At 43.6% G+C, this 22033-nt stretch overlaps 1 protein-coding gene and 1 long non-coding RNA gene across 4 annotated transcripts in view; one reads left to right on the forward strand and one right to left on the reverse strand.

Annotated features, from left to right (window-relative positions):
• Maf (MAF bZIP transcription factor) overlaps positions 1-22033 on the forward strand; it is a 338122-nt gene that overhangs the window by 188496 nt on the left and 127593 nt on the right. The window lies entirely within an intron of this gene.
• Positions 674-22033, reverse strand: part of LOC101698707 (uncharacterized) — a 32155-nt gene continuing 10795 nt past the window's right edge. The window contains exons 2-6 of one of the 3 annotated variants that reach the window (XR_015448502.1): positions 8892-10036; positions 8569-8624; positions 7341-7525; positions 6807-6902; positions 675-6707 (exon numbers count right to left, since the gene is read on the reverse strand). This is a non-coding gene — a long non-coding RNA (uncharacterized LOC101698707). Of the gene's footprint in view, positions 6708-6806; positions 7526-8568; positions 8625-8891; positions 10037-22033 lie in introns of all 3 variants that reach the window. The other 2 variants (XR_015448501.1, XR_205164.4) reach the window with 2 other exon arrangements.

Below are 22033 nucleotides of genomic sequence, written 5' to 3' on the forward strand. Positions count from 1 at the left end.
CCTTAAAGGGAGAAAAAAAATCACTTCCTGGAAGAGAGTCCTTTCATTGTTCCTTTAAGAGGGAGGCAGGAGCTGCCAAGGCCCAGATCAAGCCCTCCATTATTGGGGTGTCTCCATTTGCTCAGCATGAGGAGTTGCAGGAGCCCCAGCTGTGACATGGGCCACATGGTGATGGCTTCGCAGCAGCCCTGGAGCATGGGCCTGGGAGGAGCTCTGCCCCTAGGGCTTCTCACTTGTTGGAGGGGAGAGGGGTGCTTCAGAAGTAGCAGCAGGGGCCAAACTTGGTCCCAGCTGGGCCACCTGGCTGGAGGTCTTTCTGACTTATTCCAAACCTTGCTTTCTTCCCAACAAATTCGCATTCCACCTCCTTTGGAAAACCCCCATGGGCGAACGTCTTAGGTACCGTTCTAGCTGACTGTACAGTTTAAGTGAAATAATATGCGAATGGCTGTGGGCCAGGGCAGGTGCTTCAGGCTGTGCTTAGCTCCTTTATTTTCTCTCTCTCGCTCTCTCCCTCTCTTCTATCCAGAAACCTTGCTTCATTCCTGGGAATGTGGGACACATTTGCTTTGCCATGGCCCCCTAGAGCCATGATACCCTTTGAGTTCTGGCAGTAGAGACCGCACTGCTGGCCTCGCTGCTGCTGCCCATCACCAGCACTGTCCAGTCCTCTAAGGAGCACCTTGGGGAGCCACAAGCTCTCCTGGGTTCAGCACAGAGGGGGCCCTGTGGGGGCGGGGGGCTGTGCCTGGAGAGTGGGAGAGAGCTCACATCCAGGTGCCCCCCGTTTCACTCCCTGCTCTATTTTCTTCGTGGTCTAACCACAGATGTTTCTTTCAATCCTGTATTTGAAAAATCTGCCCCTAGTTTTCATAACATTTCCGGCCAACTCTATTATTGTGTTAACTGCCATGAAAAAAATATTTTCACTTTAATAAAAATGCCAAGAAGGCTCCTCTTACAGTCTATTGCTCCCCGCTTTCTCTGGTTGTGCTGAGGACCCCACTTTCCCAAGCTCTGTGCTAATACCTAGGATAAAACCACAGATAAAACAACTGCTATAAATTCCCAAGCTGACTGAGCATCCACTGTCTATTTCATTCTCCAGCTGTCTTGCGAGGGATCCTACGTGATGAGTGAGGAAACTGAGGCAGAAAGAGGTTGAGCAATTTCCCCACGGTCTCGGAGCATGGGCTTTCAGGGCCAGGAGTTGAACCCAGATTGCCTGGCTCTAGAGTCCAAATGCTGAGACTGAGGCTGTGCTGATCTATCGTGCAGCTTATCTTCAGTTAGCTCACAGGTGACAGAAAGAGAGAGAGAGGCGAACAGTGGACCCTGGATGCATCCCAGAGCCCAGAAGGGTTGCAGGGACAAAGCACTCAAGTCTTGTGTAAGGTCAGTGCTTGAGGTCAGGCATCTGGGGCCAAGCAGCTGGCCTTGGAAAGGCAGCTTGGGACGCTGGGGTGTGGGGTGTGAGCGGCCCTGTAGCCTCCAGACAGAGCTTCAGCTGTTCCAACCTGGAGCCGCCCTAGGCCAGGTTATTGGATGATCAGACAGAACCAGGACAGTTACTTTGTCTGTCTCACTTTATCTCTGGATCTCACAAGCCCTCTCCAAATCTAGCTTCTGGTTCCCAGTTTCCGAGCACCGGCAGCTCCATGGCCAGAGTTCAGAAATCTATAACTCAGCATGAGCAGAGCACACACTCCGGAGCCGTACCACACTCCAGGCCGGGTTTTTCATAATTGGTTTTCAGAGAGCCTCTTCCATGATGTGTAATTGTTAGCAGTTGTAAAAAGATAACTCACATTTTTAAAAGCTTAAAGCTTGCTCTGTGCAGATAAAAACTGTGACAAATTATGTTCCGAAAAATCATAAAAGTAGAGAGAGACATGTTAATAACCAAAGGTGCCGTTTCATTTAGAGGTCAGCCCGAGCTATTAAAGTGGTCAGGAATTTCAAGCTTTGGCAGTAGCGATTTGACCAAATCGCTTATCTCCTCCAGACCATGCCTAAGCATCTCCCTTGGTAAAAAATAATCCACCGACAGTCATACCAGAGGTCAGGGGTAACTGGGGAGAAGAAGCAATACTGCCCAAATAAACTCCACTTTCAAAGAGAGCCTTTCCAATTCACCAGGGCCACTTACTGCCATGGATCCACCGTGTGACCCCTGTATTTGAGAACATGCTTGCATACATGGCCACTGACACCCATGTCCAGGCGCAAATCCTCAAACATGCCATACGAGGTAGTCAGGTGGAGATATTTTTCGGGAAAAATGATAAAGATGATGACAAGATTTGATGACATGTACAAGTGTTGGAAATGGTATCTGGTTTTCCCAATCTTCAAAAAATTGAATGTTTTATCCTTTAGCCAGCAAAAAGGCAAATGCAAAGAATGAGCACTCTTCAGCCTGTGGGAGAGACTAAAGTTCTCGCCTCTCCCCAGGAGTGGAGTCATGAGAGATGAACAATTGGAGTCCAGCCCTGTGGGTTGAATCCATCCAAATGTCTGCCACCCCAGAATGCCCCCACAGCCAAAGATCACAGTCTTAGATGGGGTCAATTTTTACAGTGAGTTACTGTTTCTGAATTAGATTCATAGTCGGTGCCCTTGAGACTCCAATAGTATTGGTCTTACAGGATGGGTAGACAAGGCTGTAACTCAGTCTCTAGTGTATACTTTAGTTTGGAAAAAGCACAGAGTGTAGCTCAAGCAAGCTAAGTTTTGGTTTTATATCTACTTGGGTGGGTCGTGCTAAGCAAGCTCCTTAATTCCCCAGGGCTTGGTTTTCCACCTGGAAAGTGGATACATCCCACCCCATACTGCTAATGTCCGGTGGTAATGTGGACCCTATATTCCACCAGTGCCTTTTGGTATCCCGAGGATATCAGCACATTTCAGTCATTTTAGAAATCGCATTATTTTTATGCCATTTGATTGGCCATTGTTTCTTGGAAAGAGATAAAGGAAAACAAATGAAAAGTTACAGACAGAGCCTTGCTCTGATAAGCAGATTGCCCATAGTTAATTTTTGTTTGATTTTAATATAGTTAATATTCATCTAAGAAAAAAACTTAAAGAAAGGATCAAAGTAGCCTCTAGCTGTTGAAGGACAGTGTCATATGAGCTGCAGGGACACATTTGCTGAGAATCTTCCAATTCAGCACAAAGCCCCATGGTAAGAAATACATCTCAGAACAGATATTGGTCTTTTTAAACATCTACATGACCAGCTCTCCTATAATATATAAATCTTAATAGTCAAGAAATATGAACTTTCTGCAAAGGTTATAAAATCTATGCTATTTATTCACAGACCGGATCAGCACACATAACATGGGCAAATATATGTAGCTGAGTTTTTTATCTTGTAGCTGAGTTTTAATGCATTAGAAATGAACATAATGATGTGTGTGCTTATTTCAATTCTTCATAGATATTCCATACCACTTAAACATGGAGAAAGGAGAAATAAATTACAATAGGAGAAAGGACTCTATAAATCAGCAGTGGTCTGAAATAGATTTCTTAACAAAATTTTGTGGAAGATTTGAGGCAAGAAATCTCAACACAGTTGTAAACTCACTGGGTTTTTCCCCTTCATAAAAAGTTATTACTATTTATTTTTATTTATATCCTACTATGCACTCAGCTAACTGCTTAGCTAAGAGTCACAGAAAAAAAATAAGACTTTAAGAAATTTAATTAATAAAAGTTGCCTAAATTTCTCCATTGGCATGCTTACCTGATAAAGGTAATCTTCTCCAATTCTTTACATTCTTAAATATTTAATATCATTTATGTTATTAGAATTGCTTATATAGTAAGTTTTAGGAATGAATCTCAAACATTCTTGATATAGACCTTCAAACTCCAGCTTGTTCTCTTTATTCTATTTAAACCTACTGCCTTCTTCAAAGGTTTAGGCATATACAGATGATCAATAAATTCCCATTATTATGGTTCTGTAAAAAAATTGCACACATGCGCGCGCGCGCACACACACACACACACATGCATACATACAGCCTCAGAGTGGAATGCTCTGCTCCCCTTTGCCTTACCCAATATGCACTGACGATTCATGTATAATGATGGACCAGACTTGGAGTAATACCACCATGATCCTAATAACTTCCCACTGGGACTCATGCTTTGACCTGGTGGCTTTTGTTTTTCTCCTTTAATAGTGCATGTTAGGACCTTAAGGATAGATTTCCATCTGGCTATATGGATATAAATAGATACCAAAACCAGAGGCACCCCCTGGCCATTTGTGCATTAAAATGGCTTTGTATCCCTTATACATGCTTATGGGAAGGGCTGAAAGGGCAAAAATGTGGAATGAACAACCAAATGCAAATGCTCACCGGCATCCAGCATCCATTCACAGAGGGCTCCACTGACAGATGGGTCATAGGCAAGAGGGAGTTTGGCTTTTTGTGTGCTGCTGGCTCCTGCATGGCTAGTAGAGCCTTTGCTAGCTTTAGCTGCTGCTGATGGTGATGACAGTGACAATGACAATGATGATAAAGTTGACAATAATCAGTGTGACTTTTATAAGCAGATAATGCATTCCACTTGAAGTCTACCATTGAAGCTTTGGGATAAAGCTCAATTGTTTAGCAACTTGATGACTGAACATAAAACCTATGCGAACTCTTGCAGAAGTTAATGTGTGGCTTTGAAAAGGCTCCTCAGACTCCCTGAGCCTCAGTTTCCTCTTTTGCAAGGGAGGTGTAGTGTCAGCCAAATTGGGTTTTTATTTAGTGTAACATATCTGATTGAAACTCTACCTTCTTGCGCTAAGGCTGTCTTGTGACTTGTCCTTGGGTCCTGCCTTCTGTGTCACCTTCTCAGAGCAGTATCCATGGCTCCTTTTACTGAATATAACCTGCTCATTGTTCTGCCTCCCACTTCTTCTCCTTCCTATCAGCGTGCTTTGAAAAGCGTAATTACATAATGTATACAGTAGACATTGTGTATGTGTTTACAACTGTATGCTTATTTACCTACTTATTCTCTTTCCTCCTCCCCTAAACTCTGACCTCTGAGAATAGCCCCATGCTACCCCTCAGAGCCTAATAAAATGCCATGGGCCTAATAGATACTCAGGAAAAAGCTATTAAATCAATTAACGAGCATCAAAAACCCCAAGTTACAAACACAATGTGTAAAACATAATCTTACTATTTAAATGCCTAAGTATTTATATGCTTACACACATTAAAAAGGAAGGTTTGCAAGGTTTTACATTTCACTTTCAACCCTTCCCTCATTTTTTCTTTTTTCACAGAGAGAACCTATAAAGTTTAAAATTGAAAAAAAATAGGTGTAGAAGAATTGTATGCCTAAAAATACAATGAATTTTAAACCCTCCCTGGGACAGAAACAAAATTCATATTAGAATTGGCAGTCTATTAATCACTACTCTCAGTGTACTCCAACGAACAACTCTTCTCCCTTTGTAAGTTAAATTGATTCATACATATTGGCAAGTTAGCTATTTCTCTCAAAGGGAGTTGAATTTATTTGGGCTGTATATTAATATCTTATTATCCTTCTTATGCACCAGTGACATGATTATTATTTCATCTCAGTATATTTATTAAAGTAAATGCTTTTGGATGGGATTTTGAAAAAAAAAAAAAAAACCCACCTGTGCCTAGCAATCTTTCTGAGCTGATCCTGTAAACTCCTCTCCCTGCAGGCCTTTGCAGACCATGGCAACATTCATTGCCAGCAATCTACAGCAAGGCCACACATCCAGGTTTGACATAGATCTTCCCCAGCCATTTCTTCTGTGTGACCCAGTGTGTAAAGTGCGTCTTGCCTCAGAACTTTGCTCCATCTCCTGTCACTGATGAGCAACTGGTTGACCCTGGCCTGGAAATGTTTCAAATAATCTTTTATAAGTGGTCCATATTTATTGTTAAAAATTGAAAAATAAATTGAGGAGATGGACAATGAGAAAGGGCTGATCTTGGACAACTGTAACCCCCAGACAGATCTACAAGGCTTAGATTGATTTTGTTAGCAAATAAGAAGGTTGTTGAATTTAGGTAGGCCTTATTGCCAGAGCTTTGAGGCTAATACCCAATGCAAAGACATCATATAGTACATCTGACCTCAAGATCCTTGAGCCAGTGTTTTCCTGAAGTCATTTGCAGAGGAAACCAGGGGAAAATCATTTCACACAGCACAAAGCAAACTGCCTAAAAGGCTCTCTACTGTCCTCCCCAAAGCTCCCATCATGCTTTCAGCCTCTCTGCTGCTCTGGTCCCTTCAAATACTAGCCTTCCTCTTCATCTCTTCTACAACTTCGGCTCCATAATGTTCTTCTGTAGTAGTCTCATTTCCTTTATTCTGCAGTCTTACTCTGAGCAAAAAAATCTGAAATACAAAATCCTCCTAGGAAGAAGAGAAGCTGGGATTACATATACTTTGATATCCTTGTCCCTTCCTTTGACATTGATGACAGCTCCCGATCTGCATTCACAAATTTGATTCTCCCTGTTTATAGATGAGGGTGCCAGGCAGTGAGAACCAACTGTCCAAATCACACAGTCAGTGGCTGGGTTGGGATTAAACTCCTTAACCACATTTCCTCCCTCCATTCAGGTCATCAGAAATTGGGAAATCTAGCAGCCAGCACTGGGCACTCAGTAAAGGGCTGTAAGTCCATCTTCAACTTGCTCCTACGAGAAACAAAGTAAGAAATTGGAAAACATGACTTGCTTTCAAGAAGCAACAGTTCTCTTACTAGAACCAACATCAAAATTGGAATTTGATCTTACCTTGCTAGGAAAAAATTCTAGAGCTCCTGAATTCTTCTATTCAATGGGTTGCAATTCCCAAAAATGCTGGGTCCCACCTTCGTTTCCTAAGAGGAGCTGATAGAGATTGGTATGAACTATGTGAACACAAAGGCATCAACCATGAGAATACACAGAAGCTGAGAGTTGTGGAAGTCAGCACTTTAAGACGGAAAAGGTAACACTAGCCAACCTCTCAGCTTCCTCTGACCTGCTCAGGACTTTTGACTCCAAAATACCTGCCATTTCTTTCCCTCTAGTGATAAAGATTCGGGGCTCTGGAAGAAGTCCACTCACTATAGCACCATCAAACACCATTCACTGTTACTTTATTACTTCTTTCCTCACTAGAAACCATCTACCATTTAGCCTCTGTATGTTGGTCCTACCTCTGTTCTCCAGGCCCCCTTAAAAATAAACACTAAAAAATTGAAAAACTAATGAGGTTGTATTTTTTACTTTAGAGTTCAAATTCCGCTGGGTAGGGGCATTGGCTCTCCTGTATTTCCTCCCTACCTCATGCTCCAGGAATCTTCCCCAGAGCCTCGGGCTGAGAAAGATCTCCAGCTTTTACCAATGAGAATCCAAGGAGTGGTAGTAGGACAAGGACTCTCCAACCTTCACGAGCACCAGAATCCCATAGAAGCCTTGGTTAAAATCCAGTTTGCTGTACTGCATTCCTAGTTTCTGATTCAGTGGATCTGGAGTGTTGGGACGGCAGAATTTGTGTTAGCAGGACAAGTTCATACCACATTGAGATGATGCCAAGTCTTTACCAAAACCACATACTGAAACCCACTGAATTAGAAGTTCAAGGTTAAATTACATCCTTGCATACAACTGTTCTCTGTGGCCAACTCCCTTCCATGTGAAAGATCTTCACTAATAGGAAAACAGTACTCATGAAACTCTTGAATAATCACTGTTCCAAATCCTCAAATGACACTTAGTTGGAAGACTTTTCTGACTCCTCTCCTGTTCTATACATTGATATCTGGATTACACAACCCAGGAGAATCCCTGTCTCCCTTGATCTGGCCCTACACTGACCAAAGAGTGCATAGCTTCAAGTCTCATTGTTATCATATGCTGAAGACTAAGTCAAGCCTGTGGGACTTCTCCCAAAGAAGGGGTTTTCAGGCCTCTCTATATATTGCACTGTTGAAAAAAATTTTAATCTAAATTCAAGACCTGAAAATGTATGTTTCACCTTGATGACTAAGTTCATCCTTCTGAGCTATGAAGACCTTTTTGGATCCTGACATGTCATCTAGCTTTTTCCCTTTTCTCGTATCTACTGCAGATTTCATGGGTGGATCTCCCTGTCCCTATTCAAAATAACAATCCTCTTATAAAGGACCAGCCCAAGCACAGAGTTCTGTGATACACCTACAGCAACTTCTCATAATAATAGTAATACTGACACTCTGTGAAGGCTCTTCAGTAAGGTTAAATAGCTATAAATCTGCTGATGATTCTCTCCCTTAATCCACATTTCTGCATCTCATCATGTGATATTTCTTGTGGGACAGCATCACATGCCTTGCTGAGATCACCCATGCTTTGCTGGGGCATTTCATTGAGACACTAGATTTCCACTTTGCCTCTTCAAAATTGACATGAATGTAACCCATTTTTACATTGTGCCAATATAAAGGGTAGCATCATATTTCTTCTAAAATTGGTCCTTTCCTTCATTTTGGGGGGAAATCAAAAAGTTTTAAATTTGGTTTTCTTCTCTTACCTTCTTGATCTTTTGAGTTTCCACGAATCTTTTCATTATCCCAGGATATGATGTATCTAGATATATGAATTTAAACCATCTAAATAACCATCTAAATGTGTCAGATTTGTCCCCACCCTGTCCCCACCCCGATCCAGAGTTTTAGTGACAGTTTAAGTCCCCTTCTGGTTTGAACATTTTCTTTGCCCAAAGAAGATATCAATAAAATAATTGATCAAATTCCTTTGGTGGCTTACAATTGACCAAGTATACCAGGGAGGAGATCTACTACACATCACCGTTTAATTTCCCCCATTAATAATGAAACAACTGAGACACTGTACCTGGAGTAGAGACTTCGTCACTGTTGGATGAATAGATGAAGGAAGGAAGGAAGGAATGCCAGAGCACTGGCTCTGCTCACAATGAGGATCGGCACTGTTTTGCCAGGTGTTCCCATTCTCACACCTGGTAACTTCTTGTTGCCTAGCTCATGGACTGCCTCGAAACAATTCAGGTTGTTCTGCTCGTTGTCTTGCTCCAAACCTCAGCCTAAATGCATCACTTTATGAGTTAGCATTTTCTTTCCTTTCATCTCTTTGCTGGGATATAGGATTCAGACCAACAGAAGTAAGATCAAATGCAACTTACAAAGATGTTACTAGTCTTGGGGGCTAGAGAAAATAATTGAATGAATAGTTATAACTTTTCTGAAAATGTTACCACATTTTCCTCACTAGTGGGATTTATTCAGTATCTTATCATGTTTACCAGGCTCTAATGCATGTAATTTGTAGAGATTATGGCCAAATTTAATTTTAAATTTAAAATGATTAAATTTTGCATAGTTTAGATCTTTATCGTTGTTATAAGCATAGTCTATTTTGAACAACAACAACAAAAAAGAGATTTCCAGAATAGGAAAATCTGTGATGGTAAAGAACAGCTCAGTGCTATTCTCAGTTGCCTAGATGTAGAGGGGAGAAATTGAGAGATCATAGCTAGTGGATACAGTGGTTTGCTTTGGGATATCAAAAATAACTTAAATTTGATTGTAGTATAGTTGTACAACTCTGTCAATGTCCTAAAACCTATTGAATCCTACATTTTACATTTGTAAATTGTGTGGTATGTAAATTTTAGTTCAATAGAATTGTTCTAATTCATATTAAATAAAAAGAAAAAACTCACATAGTTTAAAATCTAGTTCCCCAGTTGTAACAGCTATAATTCATTTTCTCAGTGCCCATATGGGGCTACTGGTTACCATATTGGACAGTCCAGATATGGAACATTTCCATCCTTCAAAAAGTCCTATTGGGCAGATCTGTTCTAAACTTCATGCATATGCACTGTCCATTAAATCATTCAGGGAGGGGGGGATTTTAGCATTTTATAGTGGTTGTTTCAAATTTCCCTAGTAGGATCAGACATTAATTTCCCAGATGAAATTCCTAGATGCACTGGAAGAAAGATGATTGAGTGGTGCCTAGGAAAAAAAAAAAAAAAAACGAAAATGTTCTGACATGTTGATAGTCTAGGCTGGCAACTTAGCTTGTGGCATTTCGGAACAAGATTCAGAATCAGGAAAGTGTCACCCAAGTTGAAAGCTCCCCTGTAAGAACTGTCTTAGTTTGACCTAAAGTAAGTGGAAGAGACAGGGTAAAGGAAAGGGAAGCAGTGGAGGATGTCTAAGTGATAAATGGTACCCTGTCATATCACATTTGAGGTCTTAACAGGAAAAGGGGGCTGTTGAGCCAGATGTGGGTTAAGTGGGGAAGTTCAAACCTTGCTCTCGTCTTCATGTTGTTTGTCAAGGCACAGGTTGAGCTCGGGAGCTCTGAGTTCAATCACAGCATTTCCACTCTGTGGAGTAACAAGCCAATCCGGGGACCGGGCTCTCCCAGGCAGCCTCTGCCTTCCTCGACAGCAAGGAGTGGCAAAGCAGCAAACTGAGAAAATTGCCATCGGCAGCCACATCCTCCTCTCCTCCTCTCTGTGACTGCCCCAGACAGAGTGACAGCCACCAAAATCCTGCCTGGCTCTCCTGGGGCCAGGGAAGGTAGGAGCTGCCGCTGTCAGACTGTAGAATCTCATCTTCAAAGATTGCTTTCCCCGAATACACGCCAAAGAAAACCTTGATGCTGCATCTCTAAGGCAGTTGCTTCTCTCCAGAGTTCATTTTCTCCCATTCTATCTTCCCAGGGTAACTTCCACATCACCAACACACTTATCTGGGCTTCACATCAGCCTTAAAGATGTGGAGTATGGATCTCTTTTCCAGACTGACCGTCTGACTGTCTGACCTATGGCTGTTCGCTCTCATAGAAATGCATAACATGACCCTTGTTAAAACCACAATTAGTCTCAGCCCTTTACAGGAAATATCGGTTTGGTAAGACGAGAGATACCGTTAATAGGAAGTCACGTGCTTCGTAGCGAGCGAAGGCACAGCAGTCGGACGTGCACAATTTCTACTTATCATTGATCTCTGGCTGCAGCTGCTGGCTAATGAATGCAAAGGTTAGCATCCACATGTGTCCTCCTCTCTGTCCAGGGAGACCAGAGCAGGGGTGGGCCTGCCAGTCCCTTGAGGGTGCGGCTCTTTCAGGGTGCAGCCCTGGCGCTAGGCTTGCAAGGCTTTTGGACAGCAGATACTTCCATTCGCAGGTACTTCCCATTGCATTCCAACTGCGAGGAGAGGTCAGAAGGATTGCCAGTCTGAAGGCCACCTCAGACTTTGCAGGCAACTTCCATTATACCCCAAAGAGGTCACCCCAGAGACTATTAAAGAATCAAAGTAATGCAAAAGCTGCAGGGCCAGTGGCTGGTGAGTGTGTGGCTTTGGACTGGAATTCCTGGGCGGCTCCACCATACACTAGCTTTGGGGCTTTGGCCTTGGCTTTCCCATCTGCACATGGATGATGCTCTCTAGGGGTTTGTAGCAGTGACACTGCTAATCATTGATAGGAGCTCTTTATTAGTTTTTCTGCTCCAGGTGCACTACTGAGATGTATGGATCATAAAGCGTAAGGATAGGAATAATATATCATAGCACTTCGTGCAAGGAGGACAGTCTAGGTAGTCAGGTAACCATGAAACAACTACTTAATCCATCTGAGTTTTTGTTTCTTCCTCTGTAAAATAAAGATAATCATACCTCTTTCACCTTGTATTGGAAGGATTAAATGAAGTAATGTTTAGCATGATTTCAATCTAAGAAGCTTTTAGGGCAAGCTACTACTAATATTGTTATTATTGTTATTATCGTTATCATCCTCCTTGATGCCCACCACTGCCTTTGAGATGGGTAGTATTATTTTGTCTTATAGATAAGGAAACTGAGGAAAACCAGTCCATAAGTAGAGTTTCTCTACTGGAAAAGAACTTAAATCTAGCCACTGTAGAAGTAGGGTTTTCAAAAGATGTGTGCCATGACTAAACATGATAATTAAGTAGTAAGAAAATAGAGTGGTTGGTCCAAAGAGATCCATGCCTAGAAAGTACTGTATACATTCCAGGTTGTGATTCCTAGATCTGGGAGCAGAAATATGTTCATTTTTCCTTTGGCTTTTTCCAAAACCTTGGAGATTGTGAACTTCTTTATAGACCCAAAGTGTACCCAGAGACATTTTTGGACCTTAAAAACCTTACTCCTGCCATTCATTACTGGGCCCTCAGCAAGGCACCTGCCAGCTGATTGGACAAAGGCCTCCTCAACCCAAGGAGTGACAGCTTGCAGAGCTGATCTTTAACCACAGTCATGTCCATAATTCAAACCAAGTGCTAGTAGACTTCCTCCCTTCTCACCCTCTCTCCCCACAAAGTGGAACAGGAAGGCATGGATAAAATTCAGTCTTTGGAGGTACTTCATTTACTCAATCTGTTCCTTACTCCCAAGATGAATAATGTGGTTAGTGTAAAGATGCTAAAACCTAGCAAAATTTAGCTACAACGTCAGAGGAGAAACAAAAACATAATTTCAAAGGATTCCCTGACTCCAGATAGTCTATTTATATTTAAAAACAATTCTCACTAGTGTGTATGTATGCGTTTACATTTATGTTACTTTTGCTTCTATGCACTCTTTTCCTGACCAGATCTTAGAAATATTTTTATCAGGCAGTTCCACACTGGCAACTTGTACATAAATGCAAGGACAGACACACAAGCCAAATGCACTGTCACTATGCTGTAGAAGAAGACAGTCACACATAGCCAGCGTCCTAGTGCCCCCACTGCAGCAGCCTGGTAGGCATTACTAATGGATCAGGACGCACGGAGCCTCAGCACAGTGTTTCAGGCAGACACTACCAATCTACTAGAGCTGAGAAGCTAGATGAGAGCTCTTTACCTTCATGGAGACAGAAGAAAATTCTTGTGCCAATATCCATGATCCAGAGAAGATGTTACCCAAACTATCCAAAAATTACTACCAATAATCCTACTTGATTTAAAATTCATATTTTTAAAGAGCTTATGCCTAATGGCAAAGAGAAAATTTTATTCTATGCAACAAAAAAATAGGGTAATTGCCCTGAAAGAAGGTCCCATTTTATTCATGTTCTAATACAAATAGAAACAAGTCTTGACTTAAAAATAGCATTGAAAGAAATATATATCCACTAGGCCGGGGATTTAGCTCAGTGGTTTCACCACCTGCTGCACAAACGCAAGGACCCGAGTTCGATCCCCAGTTCCAAAATAAATAAAGAAAAAAGAAAAAAGAAAAAAGAAATATATATCCACTGACTCAGTAGTTCCATTTCTGAGACTCTAAACTGATGAAATAATGTTATTTTAGGAAATTCTTTTTAAAAATACTGCTCATTATGACAGTTTGTATAACATCAATAACCATAAACCAAATGTTCAACAGTAAAAGGTAAATTATTAGTGTGTTTAATTTACTTTTTACTTTATTTATGCAGCTACTAAAATAAGTTATTATAAGATACATGGGTTTTTTAAACATGGAAAACTTTAAAAGAAATAAATATAAATATTTACAATGGTCAACTCTAGGTAGTCAGATTATACATATTTATTCCTTCATTCTTCTTAAAACTCTTTAAAATTATTATTAAAATGTAATATACATACAAAAATGCTCTAATCATAATTGAACAATTAATAATATGAATGAACCTTAGTGCCCTAGACAAGAACAGTTTGGTTTTGATTTTTATAATAATGGAGTCAAAATTTAACAACATTTTTCTAGTGGCTTCTTTCCTGTACTATCATGCTTCGGAAATTCAACCACAAACTTTTTCTACTACATTCATTGGCATTGTTGTATAGTATTCCATTTTCTGAGGATAGTATTGTATCACTTAAGGACTTTCTCCTCTCTGGGCAATTGCACTTGCAGTGTTGCTACCAATGTTCCTGCACATGGCTTTTTGGTGAATATTTTCTATTTGAGGAATTTCTAGGTCATAGGGTAGCAACTTTTGCAATTAAAAAATAAGCTTTAAAAATATATAAATTCCATTGGTCAAAGTCAAAAGCAGAGAAGATTCAAGAAACCCAGATTCCATTTCCACACCCTGCCTCTACTCTCTGTCATATCTTATCTATTCAGCCTGTCACTGCACAGTGTTTTCTGAATGCGTGAAGGGGAGAGAGAGAGAAGGAAAAGAAAGAGGAGGGGAAGGAGGGAAGAAGAAGAGAGGAAATAAATAAACGACCTCTTTCCACTTCTATGTCATTTGGCATTTTTTTTTACTGCTCTAAGGAATCTGTCACTTTCTTCCCACTAGAAACCTGTCATTGGCTACACATCTGTCTCCCCTGGGAGGTCAGGAGCAGCTTTATTTCCCTAGCATCCCTGGTGTCTTCACAGTGGCTGTCCTGTAATAGCATCATCAATAAATTCCTGCTGAATGGAAGCTTTGTAACTTAGAAATATTACCAGGTGTCACCAGAAAAGGACACACCAGAAGGAACTCTTGCAAGAAGTAAGATGAAGGAAGAAGACTGTTGCCACAGGCAAAGCATCCTGGAGAGAAGCAGGGGGAGGGAGGGAAGCAGGGGGCTGGATGGAGAAGAAGGGGCTGGTGCTAGAGAGGTTGTGGGGAATTCAGCAGAGCTCACTGACCAATCTGCTGCAGAAGGGATGTGACAAAGGAAGAGTCAAAGACAACAGTGAAGTCCAGGGTCGGATCGTTGCGGGGGGGTCCCATTAATTCCGGTGGATTTAGGGAGCCTGGGGAAGATGTGAGGACAACTCCTGAGTAAAGAACTCTGCAAGCCATGGATGAGTGCATTAGTTAAGTTGGCACCAGTGTGCCTGTCGCTTTTAGGTCAGAGATCCCAGTGACCCTCTGCATGTTGGATTTTTTCCTTTTTAAAATATGTTTTCACTGCAAAGGCAAGGAAAGAGACTGAAGGTTGATTGGTGGATCGAGTCCATATGGCTATTAAGACACCACAGCGGATCCCCCCACTTCTTGGGATTGTGAAGATTTGCCTGATCCTCGTGCTGTGTTGGGTAACCTTCTTGGATTTATTCATTTGTTCAGTTATTTATCGGTTCCCTACTGTCCCAGGTGCTGTTGATGCAATGATGAGGGGAAATACATGCAAGTCCCATCCACACAGCGTTCCTAAGGAGGCTAGAGATAGCCTATAGCCACTTCTGTCCACCGTGATAGTTCACATTCACTGTCAGCTTCCGTGACTGGAGCAATGCCTATGAGATTAGCAAAGCACACTTCTGAGTGTGTCTGGGTGGGTCATGGAGGCGTGGGGGTGGGAACTTCCTCTTAGGGTCCCCTCCCACTCTACTACCCAGAAGCCATGTGGTGAGCAGCTTTCTTCGGCCATGCTCTTCCGTCATGTTTCTGCCTTGGGGCCAGCAGAGCATGGATGATACCATAAACCAGAATAACCCTTTTCCCCTTTAGTAGTGTCTATCAGGTAATTTGTCCCAGCAATGGAGTGTTGATTAATACATCCTCGTAGACTCCTAGTGAGAGAATGAGAAAGGAGTGACCGTAGGGAACTTACACACATCTTACAGGGGTGCTGGAGAGGGTGTGACCCCCCAACAAAGCCGTAGATGGGTAGGCGACAGATAAGAGATCTCAGATAGGGAGGAAAGAATGTTCTAGAAAGAAAGAAAAAGTGAAAGCCCTGCCATAGGCGGGAACGAGGTGAATAAGAGTCTGAAAATAATCGGTAGACGTGGGGCTAAGAGGGGCTGGGGGAAGAAGAGGCCAGTGGGAGGTTGGAGCCAACCCAGTGAACCTCGATAGACCACGTAAAGGATGGCAGAACCTGCCAGAGGGAGTGAATCACAGCCCCTGAGGCCAGTCATCAAATTCTCCACACATCTGATTCACACAGATGCAGCCTGAGGGCCCCCCCGCACCAGACCGCAGCCCGCCCTGTTGAAGTGGCTTCTGAGGTGCCCCAGGCAGGTCACCACAGCAAAGACATTGCAGCGTCTTTCCCTGTTCTTTCCAGCCTGATGTAATCTTCCCCAAGACTGGCAGCAGTTGCAGGAAAACTGTTTCAAATATCTATTAATATTTTAACATGCTTTTAAGAAAATTTGGCCTTTTGTCGAGCTGGTCTCAGAGCAGACATATATCACAGCCCATGATAGACATTACATTTATCCCTAGTCGGTGGGTATATTTCCCTTGTTTGGATTCATTTTTTAACATCTATTATTAAAAAATCTCTCTTGCCTGCTGTGCGTTTGCTCCTACGGCTCCTAAGCTTGTTTGCTCTGATCCAAGTCCCCCATGCTCGCCCTCCCTGTAAGGAATGGAATGCTACGAATTCTGTGACCTGGGCTGGCTGAGATTACCACTCTCAAATTAAACACAAGAAAACATCTGGAACCCAGAGCCCCAACCAGAATGTCTAGTAACATGGAAATTATAGACTGAAACCAGTCTTGTATGTAGGGGAGGGAAAACATTGTTCTGTCTTTTAAGTAATATTTATGGAAACTCTACCGTGTCCAGTGACTCTGCATGGTGCTTACATGTGTGCAGGCTCGTTTCCTTTTTTATGGCAACACTCTTAAGTGAATGCCATTTATCCTTGCTTAATGGATGAGAAACAGTGAGGCTTGGGGAGCAAACAACTACCCACAGGCAGAGTTGAGACTCATCCCATCCAACAACAGCATGCGTCTTTACCTCCCAGAGCTAAGTACTGGTTCTTACTTTCAGTCTCTACAGGGAGCCCAGAACATTCTAGACTGCCTGGTGATAGACTGGTCGTAGGGGTTTGCTGGAAGAATCTGCTATGGAGGGGACTCACAGCATAAGGAGGAGACATGAACTGAAACCTGAGGGATGAGGAGGAGCCAGCCTTGAGAAGGGTTTAGGGGAAGACATTTCAGACAGAAGGAATAGCAGGTATGAAGTTTCTGAGGTTAAGAGTAGAAAGCTTGGTGTGTTTGTTGAACAGGAAGGAGTGCATTGTGGTTTAAGGGTGATGTGGGAGGAAGAATGTGGCATGGGCAGTTGGGAACTGGGTCATGAGGGTCTTGTTGGCCAGAAAAGTGATCTCTTTCTGAGTGCTGGAATGTGGTAAACAGAAGAAGAAGCATACATTCTTCCCATCCAGAGGTGGCATCTACCCTTGAATCTGAGAGGCTCTAGGAGGACTCCTTTGGCCAAGACAATATGGCAGAGCTGATGCTATGCTGGTTTTCTACTTGATCTCAAGGAAGGGTCAACTTCCACTTCTTGTTTTGAAACACTCCTTCTGGAGGCCCTAAGCTGCTATGTAAGAAACCCGACTCTCTTAAGGACTCCATGCTAGAGAGGCGACATAGGCTCTCCAGTCAACAATTCCAGCTGTCTCCAGCCCTTCAGTCGCCTCCACTGAATTACCAAAACCTGTGAGTGAAGTAATCCTGGATTCTCCAAACCAGGCTCCAATGCAAGGCAGGATTCTCAGCTCAGATTCTCCCCAATCTGAGTACCTATGTGACCTCAGCCAATGCTGTGTGAAACAGGAAACCCATTCAGCAGAGCCCTGTCTGTGTTCCTGACCCACAAACTGGGATCTAGAACAAAGTACCAGTTGTTTTATGGTTACCCAGTTTGGAGGAAGACTGTTCCACAGTAATGGTTACCCAGAATGGATGGGACGCCCTTGAAGGGGTGAATGTGCTGGAGGAAGATAACTGTGGCTGCTCTGTAGAGAGGGAATTGTGGCGAGTGGGCCTGGGGAAGGCAGAAGTGGTGCGATCCATTCTGGAGGTTACTCAGGCAAGAGGGTGAGGGCCAGCAACAGAGATAGAGAAAGAAGTGGATCTGATATTTGTTTTGGAAAAAACACAAACCCAAACCTAGAAGTCCCTGATGTTAGGTGGCCTAATGAGAGGAATAAAGGGTGACCCTGGACCCTGAGGTCATGGGCAGGTGGTGGCCCTGCCTTTCTGTACCCCTGACAACTCCCAGCACCACTTCAGTTCTGCTGCTTAGAAATGTTCTGCTTTCCAGGGAGGGTGGATGTGCATCCTTGCAAGAACCATCTGCCTGCCTGTGAGTGAGCTGAATTCGGGGCAGGATGAACTCCAGTGAGGACCTCTGTGTATCCAGAAATCTCAGAGCCAAAGCACTTCTCGGCACCCAGCATGCTCCATGTTGAGGAAATGTCTGAGGAACTCTTGGTGCATGACACCAGCTTGCTCCTTGTCCCTGCTGGCTCACTGTGACTGTCAGCAGATAATCTCTAATCTCAGACCAAAGACAAAGGATGCCAAAGTCAATCACCAGTCAATGTCATTTCCCCACCTGACCCCACTCCTTTCCTCCCACAGAAACTTTCCAAATACGCCTTCACCAGGTGGCCCCTGGGGAAGGAAACTTTTGAGAAGCAACAAGCTCTGCCTCCTTGGATTGACCCAGTAACTAGTCATGTGGGTGAGTCAAGCTCCTCTTAACAGCGTTTTATTTTGGGCCCTCTGCTGAGTCACCCCCAAGCCATTCCAAGCGAGTGCCAATAGGAGAAGAGTTGCAGAAGCTTGCTGGTGGGGGAGTCCATCTCTGAGGACTTGAAGGGCTGGTGTTTGCTGAATTTCAGTTTCCTTTCAAGTTATTGCTTCACTGGAGACAACCCCTCAGATCACCGAAATCTGCTCTTTCCAAAGTTTTCATGATTTGAGGTTAGCCAGAACACCACTGGAAGCCAAACTCTGAGCCTTTGTAGCCCTGAGGGAGGTCGGTTTGCCTTCGAGCCATGGACCCTGGGCTGATTGTGCACCATTTTTCCAAATGCCATGGAGAAGCCATGCTCCAGTCTCTCCCAAGTTGCTTCCATCTACACAAACTCTCAAATCTCACGTGTCGTGATCCCTGAGGTAAGTGTAGGAAAAAATAAAGAAAAGGAAATAAGTGCAAGCACATCAATGGGCTAAGCATTATGGCAATGCATCTCCTTAGGCATCAGAGCACTTCCTGTCTTCAAAGAGAAGAGTGGAACTAGTTTTCTGGGAGGTAATCGCGCCAGCTGCAATTGAGGTGAAACAGACTGGAATCACACGCCTGGGAGTCATGGGAGTCACGAGAACACGAGTCCCCTGCTCAAGGGTCTTGTCTATGTCATCACCCCTCTCCGAGGACATGGTGAGCCCTCAAAAAGTGCTGGTTGGATGAATTCATGAAAGGATCTCTCCCACTTATCAGCTGGGGAACTTCACTTCCCTCAATTTTAAGCTGGCTGTGACGAGCTGATCATGAAGATTAAAAGAGAGAGAATTCATTCATTCAACAAATGTTTCTTGAGCTCTCCCACATGATCAGCACGAAGTGGCCACCACACCAGGTGCAAAAGGGGATATAGCTCCGAACTCTGACCCTCATGGAGCCTGTTTGCAATAAGAGGAGACAAATAAACAAAAATCCATGAGGTATTAAAAAGTGAGGCATCAACCAGGTGTGGTAGCACAAACACACCTATGATCCCAGCACTCTAGGAGGCTGAGGTAGGAAAGGAAAATCATGAGTCTAAGCCCAGACTGGGTAACTTAGTGACTTCATGAAGCTCTGTCTCAAAATTTAAATATCTATTTGTATGTATGTATATTAAAATTATATATACATATGTATTAAAATATATATGTATATTAAAATTTTAAACATATATCCTTATCCATGTGGGGGATGTAGCTTAGTGTGAAGGCTCTGGGTTCAAGCCTCAGTACCACACACAAACAAGAAAGTAAGACATGAGATAGAGAACTGTAATCAGGAAAAAGACGTGCAAAGTCCCTGGTGGGAAGTTCCAATTTTCAGTTTGTCGGGGTAGTTTAGGAAAGCTTGACTGGGAAGCTGGTATTTGAGCAAAGACTGGAGATACAAAGAGTGGCCATCAGAGGGGAAAATATGTGTAAAGGTCCTGAGGCAGGAGTTAAGTCACATGATCCAGAAGCACACACTAGCCATGTAGCTACAGTGAGCAGAAATGAGCTACAGTGAGAGAAGAACATGAGGTCAGAGGCTACCCAGGGCCCTACTGGTGGGGCCTTGGAGGCCATTAGGAAGACGACTGGCATTTATTCTGAGAAAAGCGTTCATCAAGCTTCCAGTAATGTGTCTGCCACACAAATAATTCTGTCTTCTTTGTAGAAACTGACCAGGATCACTATTCCCACAGTCAAGTGTGAAAATCATGTAGTGAGACGGATCACTCGGTAACACACACCCTCCTTGCTGAAGCAGAGTTCTGGAAAAGGCCTTGGATCCGGTATTGATTGTTCAAAATGAGTCTGTCCTCGGCTCTTAACTCCCGACGTCCTCTTCCCAGCCAATGCTTTCAAGCAGACAAAACCTGCAACCCCCAGGGCTGGGCCATAGCCCATTCAGGAGCTTTTATGAAAGAACCTTCGGCCAGATGGGCAGACGGAAGAGAGTGCTCCAGACAAGATGGAAACCAGCCGACTCCCAGCCTGTGGGACCCTCGGGCTTTCTGGAGACAAAGATCCTACTATGCTGCCTCTGAGGAACTCAGGGAGGAGCCTGTGGACTGGGGAGCCTCAGCCCCAAGCAGGCCTGCAGGGAGCCACTCAGCCCCAACTTTTCAGCACTTGTCACTCGTTGGACAAATGGACCATGCAATGACTGACACAGAACATCACGGTTGGCCCGGTCTAGTGTCTGGTCGAATATTTCTCTTCTCTGAAAGCATTTAGCCTTTGGAAATCCCTAGGAGAGCTGAAGGACTCTGAGAAGCACCTGGGTCTACAGAAGCCTTGCAAAAGCAGGACAGGGAAGGACCAAAGTGTGGGGTTATTGGGCCCTATCATGTACCCAGCTTTCTGCATTCACTGGGTCTGTGCTGGCCAGGAATGAAAGCATGAAAGGTGTGTGTGCAACTATTTCTGTGTAAATTAATTATTAAAATGAGGTGGAATTGAACATGCAGTTCCATGTTTCAGTGCTCAGTAGGCACCATGGCTTGCATCTTGGATGGTATAGGTGGAGAACACTTCCATCATGGCCGAGAGTTCTCCTGAATGGCACTGCTCTGCGTGCTGGAGCCCTTCAAGTACCCCCAAAGGTGAGGCAGAAAGCATCACAGACAGAGGAAGAGATGAGTCCAAGGGGACTGAGCCTGGGGTGGCACTGGCAGGAAGAGGTGGGGGTTTCAAGGTGCTTTCCTCCAGCAAAGATTTGCTCCCTGGAGGTGGAGGAAGCCCTGTGTGTTCCAAATGCTACTTGGCACGTGGGGAGAGATTGGGAGAGACAGGTGGCAGTGCTGTGGTGGAAGGATGTTGGTACTTCCAGGGGACACAGCCCTACAGAAGGCTATCTTTTCCTGAAGTCGAGGAGGCTGTGATGCAGAGGGGAGTGGTTCCCCATGGGATCTTCTGCATGCAGTCTGAGGACCCAGAGCGGGAGGCAGTGTGCCCCAGTGCACACACAGACCTTGTTAACCATATCCTCTTCAGCCTCTTTCCTGTGCATTGGGGTGGAAGGGCTGACAACAGAAAGATGTTGCTCAGACCTCTTGGTTCTTTTGAACATGCAAGGCATATTGTTGTTCAGTCTGTGTATCACCTCTCCAAGAAGGGTAGCATAGGCACCCCCATTTCACACACAGGGCCACTGAGCAACCACACCAGGTGAGGCAATTGGTAGGGAGCTAAAAAGTAATTCTGAGAGTCTGGTGGTTTTCTTTCGATAACCCTAAATAGAAAATGCTGCTAGCCTGTACCTCATCTGTATGAAACAGTCTGTGATACTCTCCCTGTCTCAAATTTAGGTGAGAGGAAAACTGACATCGCTGACATAAGTCAGGTTTCTCCTGTTCTTAAATATCAGTGATAAGATTTTTATTCAAATGCTTGATTCTTTTTTAAACAAAGATTTACCTTCCTTCTTTTTCCTCCTGCCTTTCTATCTCCCTTCTTTCCCTATCCCTCTCTCCCTCCCTCTGTTCTTTGCTTTCTTTTCTTGTTTTGTGCCATATCAGATTTTTGCAGGTGAAAAGTAGTCACTCCATTCCACCC

This window comes from Heterocephalus glaber, unplaced genomic scaffold (assembly GCF_053883595.1).
Source record: "Heterocephalus glaber isolate CG9 unplaced genomic scaffold, H.glaber_assembly_v1.0 deba00000071, whole genome shotgun sequence".
NCBI lineage: Eukaryota > Metazoa > Chordata > Mammalia > Rodentia > Bathyergidae > Heterocephalus > Heterocephalus glaber.